Consider the following 20,841-nt stretch of genomic DNA (forward strand, 5'->3'; position numbering starts at 1 on the left):
AAAAAAAGCATCAGTTGTGTACATCTGACAATTTAGGTGCTGTGGATTAAACAAAAAAACTAAACAACATAAAAGCTAGAGTGAGTCAGCCTGTTTCTATTTTGCCAAACAACCCTAACAGGCCTTTAGTCACAGCCTCCTGCAGCGATCTGTGCTTCACAAGTACTCACCCACTCTGCTTGGTCAGAGGTAAAAGTTCCTCCTTTGTTGGAGAACTCACCAGCATGTCAAAGCAATGAGCTGCCTGTAAGAGCAGGTGCTGATGGGAATGTCAGCCCATGAAAAGTGGAGGAGAATGGGATGAGTCAGGCGCCACGGGCCGGGCAGCGGCCTGCTACTGCCCACTGAGGTGTGTCCTAATCCCGCGCTTCTTCCCTTCAGTGGCAGAGCCCGAGGACAGCAGTGCCATGGTCGGATGTAGAGTCTGAGTTAGCCCGGGATGCCCAGGGGACGGGGGATGTGAGGGGGTGGCTGGTGAGTAGTTGCCAGGAATAATTAAAGAAGCCCTCTTTAATTGTAGCCTACCAGAAGCTCGATGTTTATGTAACTTGGTTCAGGCCTTGGCTGTGTTTAAGAGTTGACCTGGATGTCTCCCACTGTTACTAGGTCACATGAATATGAAAGACTGGCTTTGAGGAAAATACTGCTTGGATAGATACACTTCTGGCATCGACAAACACTCTACTGCACCCATGACAAAATTCCAACTTATGAAAAAGCTAATCACACAAGAGCCTTCAAGCTGCCCTTTAAAACTCCCTCTGTTCAAAGGCTCGCTGTGCTATTGATGATAGATGAATGGGACGCATTCAAAGACTCAGACATAAAATCAAGAATCAATTCTTTATCTAGCCAGTTGTTTGTCTGCGAGGCTTTGCCCTGTAGCGCAGGTCCACAGATCAAGCTGGGGATCATGTCTGGCTCTTGAACAACCTGCTGGGAGCACAGTGTGGACGAGACAACTTCAAATAGCGTGGTCTTGCTTTGGACAACACAAGTTACTTAACATAAGCCATAAAGTTTAACACTAAAGAAAAACATATAGGTTACCAGACATGAGCCATGACCTTTCACAGCAGCTGCAACCTAAGTTTTAAATTTAAATTTACCAGGAATAAAACTAGACTAAATGCCTCTGCACACCAAGTATTTAAATTTTTCAAAGCAGTCATTCAATAAATATCATTACGCACAGACACCTTCCACTGTGAGTCTGATGTGTTTTATTGTTCTGTTAGCTGCAAAAATTTGCAAAATATAAAGACACATTTGCTCCCTTGTTTCTCTCCCCTGGTGGTACCACCGCAGCTTCCTGAGGTATGAAATGATACTGTGTGGCTATTAAATTGCACTCATCATAGGCATCATTATTGCTGTTGGGCATTTCTGGATAGGCTAATGATGATCTCTTTGTTGTGGAAGATTTCAAGAAGGTAATTGCTTCCATGTCTTTCCACTTCCGTTTCTTGTTGCCATGCCATCCACCTCTGCCCTGGTCCTCTCTCCTGTTGCAGATGTTTGTGTCCTGTAGGCTATGCCACATGTCCTTCACTGTTTTCACAACTCTTCTGATGGTTGAAAAAAACAAAACAAAACAAAACACGGAAAACGTAACCTGTTCTGAAAACTTACCATGTTCACCATCCTACTTTAGTATTTTAGAATGCTAGCATTTGCTAAGTAGCACAAAACACAAAGTACAGCTGAGGCTGATGGGAAAACAGTTAAGCAGGCATTTGGTCTTTGGACAAGAATACTTTTTGACCTACTATTGATGCTAAAGGATCACCAATAGGACCCTTTCACACCTCATTTGGTTCAGCCTTTTGGACTTTGTAGTTTGATTGGAACCAAAATTACAATTGTGAAACCTCTACTGGGCCACTGGACTGGACCAAACCTTGATCAGACAAAAAGAGATGTTCTCGGTCTGAATCAAACTGAACCATGTTTTTGGTTTGTTTCTGGTGTGAAAACAGTTTTTGGGTAATTCGAACTTTTGGTATTAGCAGGTTATCATCAAGTGATAAGAGTAGTGTAGCGCCTGTAGTGGTTTAATGACAGAGAGTGAAGGTGGCTGCGCTCAGAGCAGAGAAGAAATCAGTAGTATAGTTGTCAACCCTAAAAAAATGTACAGTATAGGTTTCAGTTTGTCCATAAACAATGCAAAATAAACGTGCCTCAGGCCTTGCTTTGGACTTTCAGGAAGGCCCTAAAATGTATCTCAGGGTGAACATGAGTGTCTGTCCAATTTTTATCCATCCAAGCATGACTGAAAATGTTATAATGGTGTGAGAGGAAGTCCTTAGTGTACATAATCTGGGGACCATGAATGTCTGTATCAGATTTCATGAACAGACCAACATTGCCATCCCTAGAACAACGCCACTACTCGCACGGCTAAAAATCTGAGTTAAGTGTCTTATCTGTTCAAAGTACATTAACTGTCCTGTAACGACTGAACAAACATTGATTTCCTTAGACAATGGACATCCATTAGCCAACTTAGCAGATCTAACCTATTTAAAAATCAATATCTTATTCTGTTTGCATAATGAACACTGTTACAGTCAACTAGGAAGCCATCATCAGTGCTGGAAAAGGACAAAAGCCAGGCTGGGAAAACAAATGTACACCCTACTGTATCAGTTTATTTATAGCCTGAGAAATGTAGCAGTGGGTGACGAGCAAACACATCTAGCCACAGATGTCCCGGGTCGCGTCTCCTGATCACCAGTGATCTAACCCCAGCTTGGTATGGGGCTCGAAAGGAGAGAAAAACAACCACTGTTCAGTGAGTGGGTGCCGAGGCTTTAAGACTTTTGACATTTCAATTAGAGGGTACTTGCAGCCAGATCCTGAGGAAAAAAAAGCCATTGTGTAACGTTAATTACTGCATGTGGAACAGGGATGGTCTACAGTGGTGACAACATGTAATTTGAGGATTTCACTTCATGCCTTATATGTGCAGGCTGTTTCATCCGGCGCTTACGTCTCTCCAACTTCTTAACAATATCTGCCAACTCCAGTCGTGTAATTGGACTGATGCCCGGCTGTGATGCAGCTCGCTATAAAGGCACAAATAGAAACCGAGAGGCACATCCTGAGAGAAATGTTCCTCGTGTGAAAACCACAGAGACAAAAACTACACTGTCTTCATTATTTTAACCCTCAGCTGACTACAGACATCTTCTCATGTAGAGCAGTGGGTGGTAGTGGGGGGTGGGGGTGTCAGAGGATTTTCAACACGAACATTTAGTGATACTGAATACTGCTCTTTGATTTAAAAATAAGAATCTTTATATTTGTAACCAAGAACAGCACCCCACTGTGACACTCATTTGTGTTGCTGCAAAATATTCTTTGCATATGAAGAGACACAGAAACGATAACACATATTCAGGATAAAATAAATAGCTTGTGACTCACTCACAAACACACTGAATCACATTTAGTAGGCTGCAGATTCTCTGAGAGGGGGGAGCTGCTCGGTCGTTGTTGGACCAGTTCCACATCTATCAATATAAGCTACCCATAGGAAAGGTAAGAAATGGCAGCAGAAGTTCAGACTTGCACATGTAGACATATCGATGTTACCGCCTACAGGTTTTTTTGACAGTTGCAACACTTTCAGGCAGTGAATGTAGCTAAAGAAAAAATAAAACTGTATGCTGCTATTTTCTGAAAACAAAATAAAAATGAAATAATAATAATAATAATCAATGTGATGACGTTTTTTTTTCCTGTTTCATAGGTAAGACGCAGCACTGACGCTCCAGAGCCATCTATTCACGGTCAGTTCAACATCTGCCGGGTTAGCACGAGCTAACACAGCAGCAGCTAACATCCAAAATAGAGCTTTTTAATGGTCCAAAAAACTCACACCAACACCAAAACGGCTCGTTAGCTGTGTGATGCTAACAGTTATTCCCATCACTGTGTTTGTGTATATACGTATATATCTCTCCACCTCTATAAACTGACCTGATACTGAAGTCCAAATTGGCAGTGAGTAGATCTGTTTATCATTATGACAACACAGGGAAGGTTATAACAACATACCAGCTTCTAATGGTTTAACCAAAAATGCTTAGAAGGTCTGATGTTTTCATGAGAAAAGTTTCTGGTTTTATTAAGATACTGTGATTTTGTGGAATAAATATAAAGTCTTAATGATATAACAAAATAAAGTGATTGGTTGTTATCACAAGATGATTTTTTTGGTTGAAATCAAATAATTTTGGACATAATGTTTACAAGAAAAATATAAGCTGAAAAATATCTTGTTACATTAGGATCACTTTCTTGCCAAAACAAGAACCTTTTCATATCAAAAATAGAAACCAAGCAGTTTTTTCCCAGCTTCCATCTCTTTCTGAACCCGGGGGACAGAGGACACTCAGTGACTCCCTCTGCACTCTTCAGCAGGAAATATGCTCCAGTTAACAAAACTCTTATGTTTTGCAGGTCAAAGACACACGTACACAAGAACATAAAAACATATATGTATTAGGGCTGAGCAAGTCTCTGATTTTGTTTAATATCTATAGGGCTACTATATTACATAAATGCTGTTGTCAAACTGAACAGCCTGCGGAGCGTGTTCAAACTTAAAAGCTTTATATAAAAATCCCCAAATTGTCGAATATGCCGAATCTGATGAAACTGAAATATTTCTTTTTTTGGTGTGGCCCATTTATATATAAATATCGTGAGATGTTTGGACTGCTGGTCTGAAACTCCTGGGCTCTCATTCCTGCATCAATTACACTTTAATTAATTCAATTTTATGCTCAAAGAGAGCCAAGTCTTTGTTGTATCAGACATGACTGTGCTCTAGTTGTGAAAGCTGAACACTCAGACAATTCTGGATTGCATCAAAGCGATCACTGGCCTAGCTGACTTAACTTGGCCGTAGGAGGGAGAAAGCAGGAGAGGGAACCCGAGCAGAGCATGCATTAATATTTCATCACGGGTGAGAGGAATTACAAAACTGAAAACATTCTCTGTGGTTCCAAAAGGAAGAGCAGCCGGCCGCTCGCGGACAGACATGGTTGCCTGGAAACTGCAATTGTGCTGAATACCATTCATAGAAATGGGAGTTTTACAGGAACGTGAACAAGATTAAAGATTGTGCCTAAACGACACATGGGGAGACTGTTCTTTTGATGTCAGTGAAATGATCAGTGCAGCCTCCGTTGTGGAGCACTCATTGGCTGAAAATCTCAGCACACACAATTATTTTCCACTGACTAACTGTTCAGCATTAAGAGTGACTCCAGAATAATTAAACACTAACTAAATTTCTAAATGCTAATATTGCTGTCTTGCAGTCAGCTGCTGTGTGGCTGGTTATTTATAGTGGTCCTCGAAAGCAGCTGAGGCTAGCTGCTGAGATGTGGTGTCAGCAGAAATTGGTCTATGTGCCACAAATATCCAATTATTGGTTCCTCCATGGCTCATCGGACTGTGGCAAACACTGAGTAGGCTCCTGACACAATCACCATCACTGCTGGGTGTCTTCCTCCCTCTGCCTTCCTCCTCCTCCTCCTCCTCCACCACTGCTCCTGTCACTATCTGCTGACTTGAGTTTTAGTTACACAGATATTTCACTGGGGCAGACCTGGTGGGAGAAATAATCTTGTTGAATTACACTCTAATAAGGATAGGCGAAGAGATTAGAATGAGCTAACGGCAAATTTGAATAGCAAAGAGCTGTAGTGGAAATTTGAAGCACAATTCTAGCTATGGTATGAGTCTCATTTACAAATTCCTGAACATGATTTTCATAATCTTGTTATGTCAGCCAGCTACTGTAAATAGCTTAAGTCTACAGCTTTATGCTAAATGTTGAAACTAAAGTTGGAGGTTCAGACAAGCTTATCTGGTTAAACCAAAAACCACACCACCAACAAATAAGTTAATTACATTTAACCTGATTTAGTACTCTTTATAAAGTGATGTTTTTTTTTGTAAGTCAGACATAGATGTCAGTTACATTAATGTTCAGAATTTTTTCTGTTAGATCATATTTGATCAGTTTGATCATATAGCAAATTCTACTGCCTGAAGACGTGGTCACACTTACATTTAGAATGACAAAAATACAAACAGAACAGTAGAGAGAAGCTCCAGGAAGGGTGGTTCATGCTAGTGCTGCTGTCTAACGGCTCAGCCCATCAGCTACAGCAGCTCACCAACTAGCCCCATGAGAATAGAAACTACGACACAAAGCTTCTAGAACCAAAGACATGCAGATTAATTTCACTATACATATTTCTGGTGTGACTGGAAAGAATGACCAGGACTTGCACTGAAACTCTTGTCTAGCTCCTATGTGCTCGCATTGTATATGAAATGTTTTGCTGGATATTTATGCAGTTGGCATGAGGGCAGTTAAGAGTGCTAGTCTGATTATCATTGTGGTTATATAAACTGGTTATTAACTAATCTGACATGAGAACATGACAAATGTGTTTAAAGTGTAAGTGGATCTTACTTGGTACAGTCTAGTCAGAGTGCTGACATAACATTTAGGTACATTTAGGCTTCATAATATTTGTTGTATTTTGTCCCATCACCCTGCTTTTGTCACTGGGTCATGGTCTAAAACACTGTAGTTCTTGGCTTCACTCTTTTAACTTTAATTTACACAATGAGATTATTTTTTGCCACGAGCGCAGCTCTGCAGCCAAGCTATTACTGCATAACTAAACTTCCACTGACAGAAACACAAATAAAAAACATCTTCAAAATATCTGCTTATCTTCTTTTTATATTCCTCCTGCCAGCTCCAGCTCCTCTTGTCTCTCCCTCTCTCTACAGTCTCTCCTGCAGGGTCACGTGACAGGTACGAGGTAACAATGGATTCATAAAGTTGCCCTTCTAAAAATAGAAGCTACACATTTCCTCTGGGAATTCAGGGCACTGATGCTTCAGGGGTTTTTACCAAGTCACCAGATGCATGATCACCCTCTCACAACCTTACAGAGGATCATGCGGGCTGCAGCAAAATGTCAGCAGAGTTATAAAGGTCTTCACATTGTCATTTTTATGTAACTGTGTCCTCAGCTGAGGGCACGAGCTGAGGATGCCTGCATAAAAGCATGTAACAGAGGACAGCAATGGAGATGTAGATCATTGCAGTAAACTGTGTCCAGCTCTCCAGAAGAGCGCCGCAGGGGAGTGGGGAGGGTTCAGAGAGAGGGGAGCGGGGGAGAGGAAATGTTATCTATCAGTGGGAACCGGGGCGGAGGGAAGGCAAGCTGGGCTGTGACGTACATAGGCCATTGATTATGGCTGCTGCTGCAGCATTTCGCCAATGAGAGCTATATTTAGAAACAGAGGGTTCCCTTTTGCTGTCCTGGGCCAGCCCACTGCTCTGCATTCTGCTGCAGAGCACTGTGCTTATGTACTGCAAATCAATGCAACATGTCATGTGCTCTTCAATAAACTGTATATCAGGGAACATGTTGCATCACAGGAAAAATGAGAAGAGCACTGCACAATGTTTATGTACTGTGGGTGTATGAAGACATCAATCTTTGTTTAGCTCTGTCAGTTTGGTGTCTTTTAATACCCTTCAACACAGTTTAGTAACAAATTCAGATCTATTCTAGTACATGTGAGAGAAATTGATGGATAATGATGAAAAAATACAGTTTTCTTAATGTATTATTTGCATGTGATGATTAAAATAATTAAGGTTAAAGTCTCTTTTTGGACCTTTGTGTCTCATGTGCTTTTATAGTGTTTGTATTCCCGATAATCCAAATAATGTCACAGCAGTGCAGCAATGCAGAAATGTACACATACACCACCATACACTGAAGGACTTTAAACTAGAGATGTACCGATTCCACTTCTTCCTTCCCGATACCGATTCCGATCCCTGAACCTTAGGTATCTGCCGATACCGAGTACCGATCGATACCAGCGCATAAAATAAAAATGGATGGGATATGAACTGCTGTATGTCTCAACTCCTAAAACTCTATGTAAAATATTAAGAAATAAATACATAATAGCAGAATGAATGCCATAAAACTTTTTTATTATTATTATCCAGTGTTGACACAGATCAAGACACAGGTTAAAGTGCAGCCACACAATTTGGTAAAAAAGACATTTTAAAGGCTACAGTAGAATGCTTTTTAAACTCTGCTCAGTTTCCATTTCGTTTGTCTGTAGCGTGCGTGTGCGTAATGACGTGAGGCATTACGTGGTATCGGATTGGTCATAGGCTGTACTCGCCGATACCCGATACCGCATTTTAGGCAGTATCAGAGGCAATTCCGATACTGTTATTGGTATCGGTACAACTCTACTTAAAACCTTAAAAGGTCTGACACCATCTCACATCTACTGGACAATGTTTGTGGTCACACGCTACTAGATTTCGCTAAGACTGCAGATCTTGCAGGTTCTCTATCTGCAAGACGACAATTAGAGATTATTTCCCATCTTGCTCCTGGTGGACAATATTACACCAAACTCCATTTACAAAACATGACATAAAAATGCAAAAACACATAACTCCAGACACACAAGATAAAAGGCGTCATATGTCGACAGTACTCTTGTCAATTCGGGATCAGTAGAATCTATAAAGATAAACTGAATTTGCCTACAAACTAGGGATGCACCGATTTTGAAATTCTGGGCTGATACGATACTTAAAATAACTATTTGGCCGACTGCTAATACCAATGGTTTAATTTTGTTTTTGTTGTTATTTATTCCCCCAATTGTGCCAGGGAAACAAAGTAATCAACGCTCTAAAGAAATAATTAAACTCTTTTAAAGCAATTAAGCCCTTCATTACACTACCTTTGAATGAGCATAAATTCAATCATACAAATTTATGAAACAACATTCGATCTAACGTTACACATGAAAAACATCTTTAAAAAACATAAAGGCTTCAAAAGCCTTTTTACCTTTCTGATATATGTTATATTGCTGTGAAAACAACAAGTGTCTCCTTCAAACAGTAATACTGTACTTATTCATATTTCTCAATAAAAATTACATTTTGCAGGACTACACTGAACACATCATGAGAATATTACAATTTAACTTTGCCTAACGCTCACTTTTACTGAATAGAACTTGAACACATTATAATGTAAATCAATGCAACCTCCATGAGCTGTTAGTTGCAGCCACCAGCTAACATTAGCTAGCTCTCCGGTGGATTTTAACACAGATCCTTGCTCACAGTGTAGCACTATCATGGACACAATAAGATGCATCCTCTGACACGATGATAGTGCGTTTACTGCGTCCTTTTGTCCCGAAAAGGAAGATCTCTGTTCGTCGCAAACGCATTTTCTGTTGGTTAGCTGCACTATTTAAATGGGAAGAGACTGTGGGAATGAGGGGCATCTCCCTGGAGTCCCCTCCATGTTTACTGTCTACCCTGTTTAGTGCTGCAGGGAGCACAGCTGTTAGTTGTTGACAATGTTCATGTCATTGAACTTCAGTATTTGCATGAGCCATGACTAAAAAACTTAAAATAATATTAAACATGTGGGATTATGTCAAAACACCAAGACGAGAAAAAGACTGAGCTAAAACAGCTCAGATTGAGTGTTATGTTCAACAAACTGAGATCATGAGCATGCACACCAACAGAGGTAAAACGCCATTAGACATCAGAAATGTGTCTGCGACAGTGACACTGCTTGAAAAGTAGTTTGGTGTAAGGCCGGTGAAGCTCTGTAAAGGAGCTTTTGCGAAATATGATGATGCATTGTGGGTTTCAGTTTGTATCATTGTACATTCCTGTATGAAGCAAAAGTTACATTGGCATGTCTTTCTTTTCACTGCTTTTCCTCCATCATACTGTCTGCTGTGGTCCAAGTAGATTGTGGTAGCAACTCATTTAAAAGCCTGCATATTTGTAATCTATGCCAAGGATCTCACTATCCAGCAGGGCCTTTACATGTTGAAACTATAGTCTTTAAATGCCAATAAAAGAGAGGTTATATCTCAAAAAACTTCGTAAAGCAATTCAGTCCAGTTTCAACCGAAGGCTAGACGTCTGCTCTGTTCTGTGCTGCTTTCAGCTGCTCCAGTGCCAAACTAAAAACCACAAGTCTCTACTCCATTAAAACAGTGCAAAGATTATAAAAATCTTCTCTGGAGACGGTAACTCAAATGAATGCCTCTGCATCATGCTGCCTGCTGCTGCTCTACACAGGAGCCAAGGTGGAAATGACTGTTTGTTCTCTGTCCGTGATGAAGGCTGTTCTGTTCCTGATGTTGTACAAACAGCTGCACAGCCCAAGGCCCCTCACAGCACTCAAACACACTACAAATGCTTCAGACAGGACACAGTGTGCTATCCACCTCCACAAATACTGCTCTGTTCCATTCAGCACGACTTATTCAATGCGACAGATTCAGTATGATTCATTTGGTGTGTAACAATCACTTTTACAGGATGGATGTTTAGAGAGCAGGCATTGGAGAGGGTCCCTTCAGCCTTTTGTTGTTTCTGTGCGAGGGGCTCGTCATGTCCTCTGGCAGATCATGTGGTCAGCAAGAAAGAGACGCTGGCAGACGAGCACATGGTGCCGTCACCCCAAACAATGGCATGCCTCAGCTGTCCGCAGCTCTGAGTCAGTTCATCTCAATGACTCTTGTTGACCAGCCAGGCCTGCCGTCAGTCACAAATGGAACCAAGTACTGCGGCACCTGAGAGAGTGGAGCCAGGCTGCAAAAACAGCGTCTGGCATGGGACATGACCCCATGGTGACATTCACACAAAACTCTGCCAAAGCCTTTCCTCTGTGTGCTAGAGACATTTCACAAAAGAGAGCAAAACCTAAAAGAAACTTGTTTGTAAACAGCAACAATCTGCTCTGTCTGTGCCTTTCTGTCATTTTATAATGTCTGATTCAAACGGAGTCTGTTTTACTGCAGCTTTAAGGTATTTTGTTGGTTCCATTTCAGGTGCTAATTGCTGCTGTTTTGTTGTTCTGCACTTTACAGAGATCGCTGGAAAAATACCAAACTATGTCCTCCTGTGTGATGCCTCCTACTTAGATTTTCTGCTGATGAAGTTTCTGTGGGCGGCTCTCTTTTCAGTTCACCCACCATGACAATCACCGCTTGTGTTAACAATCTAATTCTTAGTGTTTTGCTAAAAAGAACATAAAACACATCATTTAATGTGTCTCATGGGACGTTACCTAAGAAGCTGCTACAAAGCTGAACCTGAAGAGCCTTAACTGGATTATTAGATCATTTACTACTATAAAAAACTATCAGTAGCTGTTGATATAGCAGACAGAATCAGTGATGGCTGAATTTCATCTATCTGCCTCAATACAAAATTTGTCCAACAAAAGCAATCCCAAATGATGCCTATTGTGACTAACAGACAATCTTTGCGTAGCTCCAGGAACAGTGCAGTAACTACCTAATCCGGCCCGTGTGCTGCGGTTGGCTCCCAGAGATGGATGACCTGGGAACCTAGTGGTTAACTGTTGGATTTACAGAGTGGAGGATGAAGTTGTTGGAGGATAAAACTACAACTGATGGACTTTTTGGCTTGTTGCCTGGGCTTGGCAAATTAAAGCAAGTTGAAAGTGCAGCTGCAGGCTGCCGGTGAGCTACACTGTTATGTCTTTTGTTTTATTTTTCTTTAGATTTGTGCAAGTACGTATGCAGAAGTGGAGTGGGAAAAAAGGGAGACGCACTGCGCCCAAGTCCTGTAATGGTCGGGAAAACTTTGCTGTTTATCCTGGTATCATGTTAGCTACAAGATTAGTGACATTCTTATGCAAACATGCATGTGAACACAACAGGCAATACCGAGGTTGGCAAAATGGTTGCGGTCATGTCCATATGTTGTACAATATGTCAGTGCACTTATCGTGACAGGCTTAGGAACATGTTCCAATGGACACTTAACCCAGAGCAGTGTGAGTCATATATCCCTGGGCTTAGGTTAAACCTAGGTTAACAATGTGTGTATGAAAAGGGGCTACAGATAACCCAGGACTAAGCAGCGTGAAAAGCACTTTCTTGTGTTGTGTATGTCATAAAAAATTATGTCACACATTTCTATCTGATGGCTCATTACTTAAGAGCAGGTTGGCACAGATGCTCCTGTCAGTGAATTAATCACTGCAGTAATGTAACACATTGAGTGAACTGTATGATCAGCAGGGAACTTGGCTCACAACAGCCCCGCTGCTCTGACCTCTGCTCTTAAACAACACTGTGTACACACTGTCCGTAACCCAGCATCCCACTGTCACACTTCCCCCCTTGTGACACATAATTGATCATTTCCTGTTTTTATTATGCAAGAGTAATCAGGAGTTTGGTTTACATAAGCACTTTGTAGTGATGTCCCACTATAAAGCCCCCTGCAGACTACAGGCCAAAGTGCCTCCAGCGTCCTCTCTGGTATGTGTAGAAGTTCAGTAATTAAGTTCATGCAGCACAATGCCTTTTGCTATTCCACAATTACCCACTGGAATTTGTCCATGTGCTCATGAAGGAGCTCACATGGAGCGAGGCGTGTTTGGAACAGCTTTGCTTTATGATAACGTCACATACATCAGACGCATGCATAGCTGCGTTGACTATCCAGATTGACAAGCAGCTGTGAAATGCCTCGGTTGAGGGCGTAGGAAAAAGGCACATGGCGGAGCGTGATGCCAGGCTCAAAGAAGCTCATGGGCAGTATTATTTAGCCTGTCTGAATGTCACCCTGCCTTACTCATCTCTCACAGTTTAGTTACAAAGTGAGGAGCAAAAGGCTTAGCTGTAAATTAATTAGGCCTCATCAAACACTCGCTGCCCTGTTTCCCCTCTCAGTGTGGTTGGACAGGAGCGGAAACCAGCTCTCTTTTTCTCTCAGTTCAAAGTCTTCATCTCTTTAATTAGCTGCTTTGACCTGTGATAGAACTGGGTATGTAATGAAACTACGCCCAGACCACACAGGGGTCCAACCTCCCTGGAGTTCACTGAGTCCACTGGGGACCTTTATGCTACAAAAATTATGCAATGACTATTTCTACAGGAAAACTATTTCAGATGTTAATGTTTATTAACAGTTGTGACTTTTGCTAAAACTTAAATATTTATCAGATATTAGCTCAAAAAGTGTTTTTCCCTAAAACTGATGCTCATCCTCTTATTCTGAACTACTCTACACCAGAAAATGGAAAAATCCCAATTGTAGAGATGAATGAAGATGTTTTACGGGCTGTGCCCATAGACTGTACAAATAACGTTACCCAGTGGTTTGTGGACTGCTGTTTTGAGGCCTTGAGTTTGGCATTTTCACTGTTGCCGTCTTGGTTTTTTGGAGCCAGAAGTGACCATATTTGTACAACAGGGTGGAGCTGTGGAGACGTGAGGGGTTGATCTGACTCTGACAATGTAGCGACACCTCGTAGACAGCCTGTCACTTAGGCAGCACCACCCTTAAATATGCGGAACTTTGGGCCTTAATAAAATGTAAACAAGCAAGTTATAGAAAAATTCACCCCCCATTTAGCTGTCATGAATGTTTAAATAAGCTATAAAGACAAAAAACAGTTTTGTACCAGGCTGTAAACATGTTTATTTCAGCTATAAAGTTGGGCATTTTAACATGGGGTCTATGGGATTTGACTCTGTTTTGAAGCCTCAAGTGGCCATTACAGGAATTGCAGTTTTTGGCACTTAGACATTGCCGCTTAGGTGTGCCACTGTTCTACTCAAGGTTTTATATTGTTTACTTATAATAAATAAATAAATTGACATTTACATGTTGATACACCAAAATTCAGAGCTAATTTGCAAATTAATAATTTCCTAATTCTGCCTTTAAATGATGACTTTAAAATGGAAGTAACCTTTTCAGGTGCAAGTGAAGAAACAAATATAACAATTTATAACTTTAATCTTTAAAACGTTAGATCCTTTTATTTTGAAGATACTTCACATGTTTGCAGTAAAGCAAATTGACTAACTACTACCATTAACTGTACTGTAGTTGGGGCTGGGCATCAGTACTTGATTCCTTTCAGGTATTGGCCAAAACAACCCAGTCCCAATTATTACTGACGTCAGTAATACTCCAGTCAAACAGTTCCTGCATTAAATCATTTTTATGCCAGAGATCTCATCCTAGACTGTCCCAACTCCCCGCTGGATCAGCAAACTTTCTGTTGCTGCCATCTCTAGGCCAGCTCTCCTCCAGGTGAACGGTAGGCTAAATGTCTGCTCGGTTAGTACAAGCTAACACAGTATCAGCGGGATTCTTTACCCAGCCATTAAATGGTCCCAACAAACTCACATAGACGCCGTAACAGCTCGACTCCGTCATGGAACCTGTAAATTACTGTCACATAATGTTGGCTGTTTGATGCCAACAGTTAGCCCTGTCACTGTGTACGAGTGGCCGGGCGAACTCTCTACTGTCCCTGGCTCAGAGCTCAAACTTCCTCAGCAGCAGCTACAACCCGTGTCTTTTTTTTTTTTTTTTTTTTCAAAAGATTATTTTTTTTTGGGCTTGTTGCCTTTAATGGACAGGACAGATTGAAATGGGGTGAAAGAGAGAGAGTGGGGGTTGACATGCAGCAAGGGTTGCAAGCCGGAGTCAAACCTGCGACCGCTGCAGCGAGGCATTGCCTCTGTACATGGGGCGCCGGCACTATCCATTACACTACCGATGCCCCACAACCTATGTCTATAGTGTGGTGAAGTTGAGCACCGTGTATTTGATGGAGCTGGCAGTTCTGGAAAGTATTATACCACACACAACTTGATTCACATTAAAGGTATCAAATGAGATACTCTATTGGTGCCCATATCACTTAAAGAGTACTGGTATCGTAATTTCTTAAAAATGACCTAGCCATAACTGTAGCACAGTATTTAAGTACATTTTTGAGGTACTTTACATGAGTTTTATCATTTTCTGCTACTTTAAACTTCTACACCACTACATTTCAGATTTAATTTCTCTATCATTTACTTCACTACAACTCTACAGAGAGTCTTAATTTAGCTTGACAGTAATATAAATACGTGTGAGCATGAACGACCCAATAAAAGAAACCATCTGTGATGTTATGTCACTTTCTGGAGCCGATCCATGGATGCTGAAAGAAGAACTGACTTAAGCTTCTTTTATACTTAATTAAATGACATTGTTTTCTCAGTGACGACTCTGACACCTCCTCAGCACCCACTGTGGCACACTCCACGGAACAATCACACTCAAAGTCATCACTGCAAAGGCTCTTCATAATGGCTGCATTTAGTTCACAGGCAGACTCTATTGTGTACATGAGCACTCTGTCTGAGAGATGATATTTGTACTTTTACTTGTTGTATTTGCTTCTTATTTAATATAGACTTATTTCTGTTTTTTTTTTTTTTTTACTTCTCTACTTATCTATTTAGATTTCTGTTCTTGTGCTGCTGCAGTGCCTGAATTTCCCTCTGGGTATCAATAAAGGCTTATCTTATATTATGTTATCATATCTTACACTCGGTCTGGTCCTGAGCAGACAAAAAGGACCTGGGATTAGTTTAAGTGGATGAAAACACAGACCTCTGAAAAATTGAAAACAAATTGTTTATAAAATTGGATTATGGAGATTCAGTACTGTCTGTAAAGCATTTTGGATAAATGAGCGTGTTGTCCTTTTTTTTTTTTTTTTTTTTTACAAGAGGCTCCACATACAGTACTAATCATCTGTGTCTTATCAAGAATATGAAAATACACTGCTGGCCTTATGTCTTAAACTACAACCTGTCTGCCGTGCAGCACTATGAATTAAAAAAAGACAAACACACTCATGCTGGATGACGGCATTTTATACTTTGCTATAAGGTACGAAAAACAAAGGTACAAGGGAGGATACTGCTGCCATTTAACCCATCTCTCATCCAAGCATTTTGTGGATCCCTCTCCAACAACACACAACATCCTTACACCTGATGCTCCTCCAGAAAGACACATTAGATGACAATGCAAGCTACAGTCCTGCTCCTATTTCTTTGACTTTTAAGAGTGACGTCCCCTATAAGCAAATCTTGACTGAACTACCCAAACACAAGGCGAGCAGCTAATGGAAAGATTCATACTTTAATGCCACACATGCTGTACCACATACTGCAGCCTACTATGACAAAATGTGGGCTATTGGATTTGCTTTGCTAGGTTCTTTTAGCTGGTGCTAATATACTACGGACATAATGTCATAACTGCCTGCTTTTTATTTTCAAAGTACAGCCAACAAGGTATATCACTGCTTAACAGATATGGCAGGCACATAAGGAAACGGTAAAACAACCAGGAGACACAAAGTAAAACTGGCATTCATTTGGACTTTCGGTGTCAGGCAACCTGGGAGTGTGAAAGCAAGGTCTACTTGATGGAGTGGCTAACAAGTAGGGTCTGGGAGCTGGAAAGATTTTGGCCATTTAGTGGCCTCTGGCACAGTCTAATGCCACTATCCAATACACTGATCTTAGTTACTGCATATTTTAATGACTATGCCGACCTGACTGTAAAGTGAAGTGAATTACTGTAAAGCTTCTTGTGCATTTTAACCCACAGTCTTTAAATAGCTATTAATATTTAAAATCAAGTCTATTCCTGACTAATTAAGACTTTGTAATCAAGAATCACTAGACCTTATTTACTATTCTTTATCTATTTATTGACGCCTTCACTGTCAGGTTTATCAAGCCCAGAGCATGTGAGCAGAGCAGTAAGAATTTCTTATTTGTTTATGAGTGGGATGGAGTGGGAGATAAGGGGATGCTTCCAACTTAAAAAAAATAAATAAATAAAAAATCTGCTCTGCGCTCCATCCAAAATCCTTCTGCTTCACTCACATGCTCTGATAAAGACATGCCAAAAATGGTTAACTGTGGTTAATGTATTGTTTTACTAGAAACATAAATGCATGCTTATTCAACGAAAATAAACAAGGTTACATACATTTATCCTATTTTTTATCAATGCAATATATTTGTTTTAAAATAAAGTATTTATAAAAAATAAATCTCTGCCAAAAATAACTAAACATGTCAATCACTTGACTAAAATCATATGATTCCACATCCAGCATAACTTCCAGTCATCTTCATTTTCACCACTATTGTTCATTCATTAAGCCCATAATTGTCTGTGCGGTGTATGTGGAAAAGCACTTTAAGTGGACTTGTAAATGCTAAGTGCACAATCATCAAGTTGCTACCACCAGTGTTTTTCAAAGTAGCTCATCAAATGGATGGATGTCCTCTGTCTGTGCAATCAATGCAACTGAAAAAGTGACTGTCATTAATTATTTTGCTATCATTTGTCAAACACTGAAGCCGATTCTCCGCAGGACACAACCTCTCAGCTGAGTCAGTGCTCACAAATTCATATCAAGCATATGGGGGCGGGACTGATACAAGCACACATCTCTGTCATCATGTTCGCATTGCTTTGAAGTGAAGGCAAGTGGTCGTAAAATATAAAATTTCAACTTATTATCAAAACTGTTTTATTAGAGTAAAAATGTATTTCAATAAAGTAGCCTGCTGGACTCAAGCAAATAGTCTCCTTTAAGCTCTGTTTTGGCCTCCACCAACTCCTGAGAGAAATAGATGGCTTTTGCGGCTAAATGCTCCAGTATCACCAGCTACCCGCTAAGTGTGTCTGTGCATCATCTGGTGCCTGGCAGGTCATGTACAGTTTTTTTTAACAAGATTTTAAGTGCCTTTTCACTGAAAACAGCTTCCTGCTGTGACAGGAGCGGTGAGACTGAAGAAAAACAGCAAAGTCATTGGCTGTAAAATGAAAACAATGAGCGTAAAGATGCTGAAATGCTACATAGAGCAGAGGGGAAGTGCAGAGCTGGGTGATGATTCTCTGTGTCTTTACAGAACATTCAGTTCAATCATTGCAATAAGATGTGTTGGCAATGATGTTTGGTATCAAACAGTGTTTAGTCAGAGGCATCATTACAGTACAACCCACGACCAAGTGTGGTAATGTGCTCGTGCCAGATTTATGGTGCACTGTTGTGTATTTATATGAAGCAATTACAGTGTCTTTATGACGGTCTCATGACGTAAATTGTCCCGTAAACAGATGTTACCAATGTGATGGCTTCTGCCCAATGTCTTCTCTAACCAGCTGAATTCAGTCAAAAGGCCTGCTGACTATTTTGAGCTGTCGTTTAAGGTAATGATGCATTTGAAAATGCTAATTACAAGTTTGCGGTTTGTTTGTCACTCACTGAGAAGAATAGCTTCCGTTTCAACCCAAATTGGCAGCTGAAAGCAGGTCACCCTCAAATTAAAGCACTCGGCAGCATTCAGCACACAGTGAAGTGTGAACATTGCGCTAACAGGCCATTATCACAGCTGCCTGTTTTAACACAGGTATGAAAAACAACTAAATATGTTAATAGTCTACAGAGGGGAAAGTGCAAACAGCTACAAAAGCAGCTTGTGAATCTAAAAAGTCAATTAACTGTCAAGAGAGCTGCTGTTACACTGTCAAGCACCCAAAATTGACATACATATCAGGAGGCAGCCATACTGTTTGAGCAAACTCATATGGTGCATGGAGCAATAATACAAACCTTCCTCCTCCCACCCTGAGCATTGCGTAAGCCTACCAGCACACCCTGCCACTCTATTATTCACGAAAAAACAAACCTGATTTGACTGTTAATCCTATTAAAGTCACCATAACAACAGCCTATGGCCTTTTACATAACACGACAAATACGATTATATTCTCTGTCGCATTCCTCCTCTGCCTTTCAGAAAATCCTGTTCCACACTCAAAAATCTGTCCACTTGACCCAGAAACACTATGTCCAAGGGAAAGAGAGACACAACTTTTGTTGTGACTATTTAAACCGTATTATTTTCTGCAGTTCACCACATATTATTTGAGACGGTTGTGAAAACATGATTGCATTTTAGACAACATGCATCAAAATGTTAGAGAGAAAGCAACATGTCATGCGTGGAGAGTTTAAAGATGATATGATGAACTGTGGGAAACAGGTGGATGTAGAATCCATACAATGCAATGATAGGAAATTAGTAGTAAAGACCAAGAGATGTTTTGTTGCCTTTTCTTATCCTCACATAGCTTGCCATCATTGCCACTGCTTACCGTAACGTAGTGCACTATACTGTGATCGTTAGGTGTGCTAATATTAAGCCTGCATAAACGTACTGTAATACATTTCAACAGCACCTCGAGCATTAAAGAGGCCCTGTGGAGTTTTCTCGTAAACAGACAAAATGTTCTTTGTTTTTTTACCCTCATTGTCAGTCACTAAAATGCACTGTGTGTATCCTTGAGAACTGACATGTCGACTGCATTTCCACCCACGAGTCATTTGAAAGGCAGATTTTTCTTTTGTTTGAAACATGCATTGTTTACATCCAAGTTTACTGGCATCTCCTTTCCTGCATCTGCTGGCGCACTGCAGCATATCTTGGCCTGTTATCACCACATATAGATTAGTGGAATAGTGTGACACCATTGTGTATTGCGTCCTCATCCAGGTGGAGAAGACTAAATAACAAGGACCCGTCATGGATAAACTGCTCCATAGTGTAAATACATGTCAAAAAGTCTACAGTTACCTTTAAAGGTCCAGTGTGTAGGATTTAGGGGGATATATTGGCAGAAATGGAATATAATAGGATAAGTATGTTTTATTTAGTGAATAATCACCTGAAAAAAGGAATCGTATTTTCTTTACCTTAGAATAAACTTTGTATCTACATAGGGAGCAGATCCTTATCCAAGGAGATTGCCACGTTACACTGCCATGTTTCTACAGTAGCCCAGAATGGCCAAACCAAACCCTGGCTCTATATATATGCATTTTTGTGTCAAACCCCTCCACAATGACAGCATGGAAAAACCTGCTTTATTCAGTGTTGTGAGCACACATTAGCAGACGCTAGGCTAGCAGCCCACCTGTGACGTGCAGCAAGGCGTCAGAGAATCACTGAGTTGTAACATTAAACTGTATTTTTATTGATTTTAATGACCTGGTCTGTTTGTTTTGCAGAGCAGGAGAACTCTGCAGATATTCGGCTCCCAAAACCTCTTGAACAATGAACACTGAAGGAACTCTAAACCCAAGAAATTTCAGATGGTTGCAGTCTGGAATCCTCACTACTAGATGCCACTAATTCCCCCTAAATCTCACACACCGTTCTTTTATTGGTGGGACTGTAGACAAGAACTGCATTTGATTCTTCTAGGTGTAACAACTTCTTGGATATTATTTCCAAACTACGACCAGGATGCTCACTTTTTATTTCTTTGACTGTGTGTAAAAGTGATGTTTCAGGTGCTCTGAACTGCACTGTAATTGAGCAGAGGCCATGAATAATATGTTTTGTCATAACTGCAGACGAGCTGTATTAAAGAACAAACGTCTTGAAGTGCCGAAAGTACCGCCCCACCAAATTCATCGCGTCTTCACAGTGAGCTGGGTTTGGTACCAATATCAAAACCCTCTAGAAACACACACTTTAACTGCAGATGCTGCACAGAAGCACTACATATGTGGATAGTTGTCAAAAATAGCACCATAACACCATAGCCCTGCCTATGTGCTGCTGACCTCTGTATAAAATGGTCAGTAAACTGAGTTTGAGTGGGTTCACGCTCCACTGCATCTCTGCACATCAAAATAGACTTTAAATTGATATTCCAAAACTTCTTTTAGCTTTGTAGTGAGCGTCTAGAATGAAAGCCTTTGTGAAATGTTGAGGAATGAGCATTTGTTAGGGGATGGTGGAGGGGATGACAGACAAGCAGCCCAAGTGTAGACAGAAGTGATG

General features: G+C 40.7%; 2 protein-coding genes across 4 annotated transcripts in view; one reads left to right on the top strand and one right to left on the bottom strand.

The window, feature by feature from the left end:
* ppp1r3db (protein phosphatase 1, regulatory subunit 3Db) overlaps positions 1 to 20,833 on the top strand; it is a 40,636-nt gene extending 19,803 nt beyond the window's left edge. The window contains exon 3 of the mRNA XM_049573256.1: positions 10,999 to 20,833. The gene's annotated coding sequence lies outside the window, so the exon portion shown is untranslated. The remainder of the gene's footprint in view (positions 1 to 10,998) is intronic.
* The window catches only part of phactr3b (phosphatase and actin regulator 3b), a 66,366-nt gene that overhangs the window by 11,338 nt on the left and 34,187 nt on the right, over positions 1 to 20,841 (bottom strand). The gene's annotated exons all lie outside the window — the stretch shown is intronic.

Source organism: Epinephelus fuscoguttatus, linkage group LG1 (assembly GCF_011397635.1).
Source record: "Epinephelus fuscoguttatus linkage group LG1, E.fuscoguttatus.final_Chr_v1".
Classification (NCBI taxonomy): Eukaryota; Metazoa; Chordata; class Actinopteri; order Perciformes; family Serranidae; genus Epinephelus; species Epinephelus fuscoguttatus.